Here is a 7487-nt window from a genome sequence, read left to right on the forward strand (position 1 = left end):
AGCTGTGACACGAGGAGATATTGATAAATCGGGTATAGCTGATCATGTATGGCAAAATGGAGACCACCTCCCCCTGTGGGATGAAGTTAAAATAATAGACAGGGAACAACACTGGAAAATACGAAAACTAAAAGAAGCAGCACATATGCTAGGACACAACAACCTCCTAAGCAGACCGAGTGCAGATATGAATAGCATATGGGAACCGGTATTGAGGAAGGATAGAAAAATAATAGATTTATAAGCCCTAAAATTCACTCCATAATTGCCCACGGGCATATGACGTAGTGGTTAAGAGCACGGGCTACTAACCCCAAGATTCTGAGTTTGATTCACGGCAGCGGCCTGATTAATAATAGTAATAATAATAATAATAATATAATAATAGTAACATCGTTAAGAATGAGAACCCAGGTTCAAAATTTCCCCAAGACACCTGACGAAGGCTGGAGGGTTTATCAGCCGAAACGTTGTGTTAACAACAAACAAGATGAGGACAAATATCTGTCAAATGTAAATAATGTAAATAATGTAAATAATTCCTCATCTCTTAAATATAGAACTGTAGACCAAAGATGACATGGTGGTGGAACAGTAAAGTAGAGAGTGAAGAAACAGGTCTGGAAATACAGGAAGAGAGAGCTATACCAGGTAGCTAGAAAGAAAACTAGGTGATAGGTGTATTTAGCAAGAGAAGAAGCAGAAAGGTAGAAGTTTGTCTATGTTTTACAGCATGAAGACCAGGGGCATGAGGTGTTCCAAAATGTAAGACAGTGTATCAGAGAAAATTGAGAGATTGTGAAAGAGAAGTATGTTTGGATAGATGATGGTACACTTGCATTTAGTGACTCTGCAAAGAAAGTGGTATAAAATTGCCACTATGAAAGGCTGCTAAATTTAGAGAATGCTGAGAGAAGGAGTCTTCCCAATGTGGACTCAACAGAGGGGTGAGCTATCTTACTTGACAGCAGCATGATAAATAAAGCAATTAAAGATAGGAAGACTGTGAAAGCCTCTGACTCATGAGAAGTTGCCACCGAGATGCTTAAATATCTGATGAAGTATGGTATGGACTAGTCATCTGTATAGTTAATTAGCCTGTCCAGGAAGGAGCCATACTCAATGATTGATGTAGCAAAATTATAGTCTGCAACAAAGGTAAAAGTGATGCTAATCTTAGAAGTAATTACAAAGGTATCAATTTACTGGACTAGGTCATGAAAGTTACAAAAAGAGTCATAGCTCAACTAATTAGGAACAAAGTTAACCTAGATGAAATGCTGTTTAGTTTTGTGCCAAGGAAAAGCACCACTGATGTTATCTTCTTAGCAAGGCAGCTGCAGGAGAAGCATTTAGCAGAAAATAAATAAGTATGCTTGGCATTTGTCGGTAAAAAAGCCTTTGTGCAGGGTCTTTACTCCCTCATTTGGTGGTTGATGCAGAAGCTAGGCCAGATGAATAGTTGGTGAGAGCCATCTAAGCCATATACAGGGATGTTGTCAGTGAGGTGAATACTGGCAACAAGTGTAGCAACAAATTTAGTGTGCAAGTATGAGTTCACCAAGGATCAATTCTCAGCTCCCTCTGGTTTATTATAGTTCTCTAGGCCATAACTGAGGAATTTAAGACTCGTTCCTCTTGCGAACTCCATTATGCTGATTATCTTGTTCTTATAGCTGAGTCTCTATTAGAGTTAGAGAAGAAAATTCAAGTGTGGAAGCAAGGCCTGGAATCAAAGGAGCTTAGAGTTAACTTAGCAAAGACAAAAGTACTAGTAAACAAGAAAGCAGACAAATTATTAATCCCTTCAGAGAGATGGCCCTGCTTGCTATGTAGAAAAGATATAGGTAAAAATTCCATATGGGGTACCCAGTACAAGCTATGGACACATAAGAGGTGCAGTAGAATCACAGGGAGGTTTACAGAGAAAGTAGTCTGTGTGTGGCAGATATGCAGTAAACACTAAGACTGAACAGGAAATAGACTTCCTCATGCATTCATCCTTAGAGGTAGTAGATAGTTTCCATTACCTAGGTTACCAAGTTAGCAGTAGAGAAGGTTTCTCTGAAAGCATAGTTGCTAGAATGAGAATTGGATGGGAAGAGAGAAGGCTTGAAAGAAATGAAACCAGTATACTCTGCTGGATGTGCAATATCAGTGGGCATGTACAACAAATTGTAAATGTTTTGAGAGAAAAAGTGAGTATGAGCAGAGAGAGAGAGAGAGAGAGAGAGAGAGAGAGAAGATAGTGAAGATATGATGCACTGCTATGGTTGTGTAATGTGTATGAATGAGGACAGCTGCATAAAGAAGTGCTGATCTCTAAATATAGAAGGAATTTATGGAAGAGGAAGACCCAGGAAGATGCAGGACAAAGTGGTGAGAAATTATCTTCAGTCGTTGAGCCTCATAGATTCGATGACCAAGGACTGAAACAATTGGTGATTTGCTATGTTTGAGAAGACTCACTCTGCTAAGTAAAATCAAGGCTATAAAGTCATGTTCTTTATGTTCACCCCCCCACCATCCACCACTCAATCTGTCTCTGATAAAACTTCTCCACAATCCATCTTCCTAACATCCCCTTCCCCCACCTATGCTCACCACCTGCTGCATTTCCCTCCACCCTCAATCATGTACCTACCTGTACATAATATGTCCTCCTTGAATCTCTTTTCTTCAACATATCCTCCTAATATCCCATATCCTCTACTTGTGCCCATTCATTACATTCCTTCTTCCATCTACCATTCTCCTTTTGTAATCTTGTGAACCCACCCACTTAACCTCTCCAATCTCTGATCCACTCACACCCCTGCCCATCATATCTTCACTATCTTCTCTCTCTCTCTCTCTCTCTCTCTCTCTCTCTCTCTCTCTCTCTCTACCTGAGTTAGTCATGTTTCCCCTCTAATGCAAGACTCCTTCCTCCTGTTCCTCAAAACTATTCCCAACTTCAGTTGAGGATCTTGTCTAAAAAATTACTTTGTAACCTCAATGTTGCTGGTGTCACCTAAAAAGCACCCAGTACATTCTGTACTGTAGTTGACATTAAGAAGGGCATCCAGCAGTAGAAACCATGCTAAAGCAAACAGCAGGACTTGGTGCAATCTTCTAACTTGCCAGTTCCTGTTGAACCATCCAACCCACACTAGCATGGCAAACAAACTTTAAATGATGATGATGATACACATACACACACATTCTCCTTTTGTAATCCTTTTGTATACATGCACATATATACACACTAATAAGGTTATTTGCCCTCACTAGACATGCCTATATATGTGTGTGTCCTTTAATTTATAGCATTCACTCCTGTAAATATGTTTATACATATATTTTAATGCATATATACACTTACATGTATGTCCATATATATATATATATATATACACAGAGGTATCTTTTTGCAATTCCACATAGATACATCTATATATTCATGCCTATATATACATATGCATAGTGTCAGACATATGTGTATATGTCTGACACTATACATATGTATATATAGGCATGAATATATAGAGGTATCTAATAAAATTGTTTATCATTGCTAGACATGCATATGTTCTTTAATTTATAATATTCATTCATTGCTAGTGGAGCACTGAAAATTAGATTAATCTAATTAAATATTCTAGCTACACTATGTGTTCTCTTTACACAAGATATTTCTTATTTACAAAATAAAATGTACATGTTTAAAGACTGGGCACATATTATCAATATAATCACAGGTAAGTACAGAAAGTTGGATTCCTACAGTGCAGGAATATGTCAGATATTTCACTAATGTTTGTGCCTTCATGAGTGTACTTATGTTTCTAAAAATGGGATATAAGCAGGCATCAGATAAAATTAATATCCAGACCATATTTAGGTTAATATTCAGCCATTACTTCTCAATTAAGCCAATTCTCCTAAATAAGGCCCTCATCATGAGAAATTCTAATTTATCTATATGCAATGTTGATGTCATATTTGCAGCTAGAGAGACATTTATTAGGTTTAATGGAAAATTCTGGATCTGCAGTGATAGATGACATACTGTTAATATAACAATGGGATCCAGTGACTCTGTGTAAGTCATGGATCTCAATATGTATCTTCTTATCCAACTAGAATTTGCTTTTCTTAAGTTGGTGGTGGTGGTGTCTACATAGGAATAATTCTCTTTTTTCCATCAATTGGTGTAGGAAAAAGTTATTTAAATTCTTTGGAAACAAATTAGTGGTTAGCTAATTTTCTAGATGCATGGAATTGTAAGCACCCTACCATAAATGAACAGGAAATCTTAGGTATGTTAACAGATTCTCAAATCATATCCATGCAATCAGTGTTTCACATAGGGCATCAAGATTGTCAAGTGAACAAGGAAATCTTCGTGTTGAATATGGGTTATTATAACAAAGTACTGTCCAGGGTTGGATATACAGATAAAATTAAATACATCCCAAGTAGTGAGGTGACATTCAAGCCTATTAGCTGAAACCCACGTACTCCACATGATATGATAATTATAAGCTCCACAATTAAAGGGTAGAAGTGATAGATTTAATAGGGGAATTAATGGGGAGATCAATAACTATAGGAGTGATCAAAGAAATAGGGTTAAATATAATAAATGTATCAAGTTTTGACTACTTGATACAGCCTGTATTAGTGGATTGTACTGTCTATGCAAATAGGACTGACTATCAAATTCCTCCTTCATTTACTTTTCTCCCTTTCTCCCTAAACTTTGCTTAATAACTGTTTACTTGGGATATCTTAAAGGGATGTATATGCCTTTCAATAAGACTGCAGAAATCAATTGGCTTATTGTCTTTTGTTATATTCAGAAGAGTTGATTTCAGCATGGCTTACCATGGAATGATTCCACAGTATATGGAGATAGACTAGCAGTTGCTGACATGGTAAATGGAATGATGCAATGGAGATAACCGATGTTACAATACTTTGATGTCAAGTAGACGTAAACAAGATGTTAATGGTTTCCTAAGTATCTGGTGGCCTACTTTTAGATTCTGATAAGATATATGCGGACATACAGAAAAGATCTCATTCCTCAAATTTATGTATTTTTTTGGAAGTTCTCAAGTTTTTTCAGAGATATTGTTTTCCAAGAGAACATACTGAACATTATTTGGACCTGTATAATATAGGATCTAGATTTGGAGAGGATTTTTCATTTGATGTCAATACTGGTCCCTTCGTCTTTAGGTTTCCAGATACAATAATCCCTTGCCATATCGCAGTACACCTATCGCAGTTTATTATTTAAGCTTATGTCGATTCCTCCATGGTGTTGTTTTTATTTTATAATAAAATAAATATATACAAATTATTAAAAATTTTTTTAAATATATAGTACAATACTGTTTCTACTTTGCAGATTTTCATGTATCATGTGGGGTTTTGGAATGTAACACCCACAATAGTCGAGGGATTACTGTATATATATATATATATATATATATATATATATATATATACATATATGCAAAGTTGGCTCCCACATTGGGACCATCTTTGTGCAAGCATGAAGGCATGCTGGCAAAATGCTGCTCCTCTAAATGGAAACCTTACCTGTCATTGTGGTTTTGTGGCATGAAGCAAAGCAGGCTTTGTCATCCACTCAAGAAAACACATAGTAAATGATCCACAAGCAATCAAGCAAACTGAGTCCTCAACTTGGTCCATTTGCCAAAAGGTTTGCAAGGTACTGGCAGGCCTCAACAGACACATTCGTGTCCATGGAACATGATTGATGCTTTATTTTACTGAACCCTCATTTTTCATTCATGACAAGAGAATACATCTCTTTACTCTTTTACTCTTTTACTAGTTTCAGTCATTTGACTGCGGCCATGCTGGAACACTGCTTTTAGTTGAGCAAATTAGTACTAGGCTTATTCTTTGTGAGCCTAGTACTTATTCTATCAGTTTCTTTTGCTGAAGTTACGGGGATGTTGTCAAGCGATGTTGGGGTAACAAACAGACACACAAACATATACACACACATACATATACATATATGTCTACCAAATCCACTCACAAGGCTTTGGTCAGCCCGAGGCTATAGTAGAAGACACTTGTCCAAGGTGCCACACAGTGGGACTGAACCCAGAACCATGTGGTTCGTAAGCAAGCTACTTACCACACAGCCACTCCTGCACCTTATATATAAATTGGACATGGGTGATCATTGTATTCTTTCTTGTCTTGAGGTTCACAGCCAAATGGCTGGGTGGATTTGCATGGAAAATGGCACACATGTGGAGACAGATGCATAGATTGGAATGTGGTTTGTATTTTTTCCCTAGCCCCCATACTTACTGAGAAAATCGATTAAAACTTTTTTAATAGAATTCCCTGTTGGTTCCACCATTAAAACAACCAGTTGCTCACACAGCCGGCATATACCATTTTGCTAGCAACAAGGAGAGTACAGGATGACAGTCAGCCAAAACTTTCGCTATGCTGTCTCTCTTTTTTCACCTCTTTGTGGGGTTAATAATCTTAATCTTTAGTTACAGTTTCTCATTCAAACTACATAACAGGCAGAATTGTCAGATTAAGACAGTAGGGTGTTCTGTTATTTCTACCAGGTCTAGCTACCATGAAGAGGTTTGAACTTAATTTTCATTCACATATTTGCATTTCAAAGATTTAACAATCTTTTCCATAAATCAACTATCGTAAACACATACACACACGCAAGCATGCATGCACACACGCACACACACACACACATACGCACACATGCACACGCACACACACACACACACACACACACACACACACGTCCATTTCATATATCTTCTTTCAATTTCTGCTCTCTGCAAATAAAATCTTTACGGACACAACTGCTTACAAAAATAGGGATTAATGTATAATTTCTTTCTATGTTCAAAATTAAATCAATGTTTTTGTGATTAGACAGTTTCAATACATCAGCACTCAGTAACAGACTACGTACAAATTACTCCTTCACAACTCCTGAAGATGTTTTCAGACAGGATTGGGGGGTAGTCACAAAATTTTCATACAGCTGGAGGCTCCAATCGAAACAGGGGACCCAAAATGATAAGGTTGATAAACGCTGTTATTAATTATGCCTAACCAAAAACAATCACAGCCACATCATTCAAACAGACCGGGTGAAACCGGGCTTAGCTGCTAGTCTATAATGTAAATTGGACATGAGGTTCGCAGCCAAATGGCTGGGTGGATTCATGTGAAAAATGGCACACATGTAGAGACGGGTGCATAAATTGGAATGTGGTTTGTATTTTTTTCCTAGCCCCCATACTTACCGAGAAAATCGATTAAAACTTTTTCTAATGGAATTCTCCCGCCGTTAAAACAACCAGTTGCTCACACAGCCATTTCGCTAGCAACAAGGGGAGTACAGGATGACACTCAGCCAAAGCCATTCATACACGCATACATATATACATACATACATACATACATACATA

General features: G+C 37.4%; 1 protein-coding gene across 2 annotated transcripts in view; it reads left to right on the plus strand.

The window, feature by feature from the left end:
* LOC106869668 (probable 3',5'-cyclic phosphodiesterase pde-5) overlaps positions 1-7487 on the plus strand; it is a 332523-nt gene that overhangs the window by 87103 nt on the left and 237933 nt on the right. The gene's annotated exons all lie outside the window — the stretch shown is intronic.

This window comes from Octopus bimaculoides, chromosome 7, assembly GCF_001194135.2.
Source record: "Octopus bimaculoides isolate UCB-OBI-ISO-001 chromosome 7, ASM119413v2, whole genome shotgun sequence".
In the NCBI taxonomy this organism is placed as follows: domain Eukaryota; kingdom Metazoa; phylum Mollusca; class Cephalopoda; order Octopoda; family Octopodidae; genus Octopus; species Octopus bimaculoides.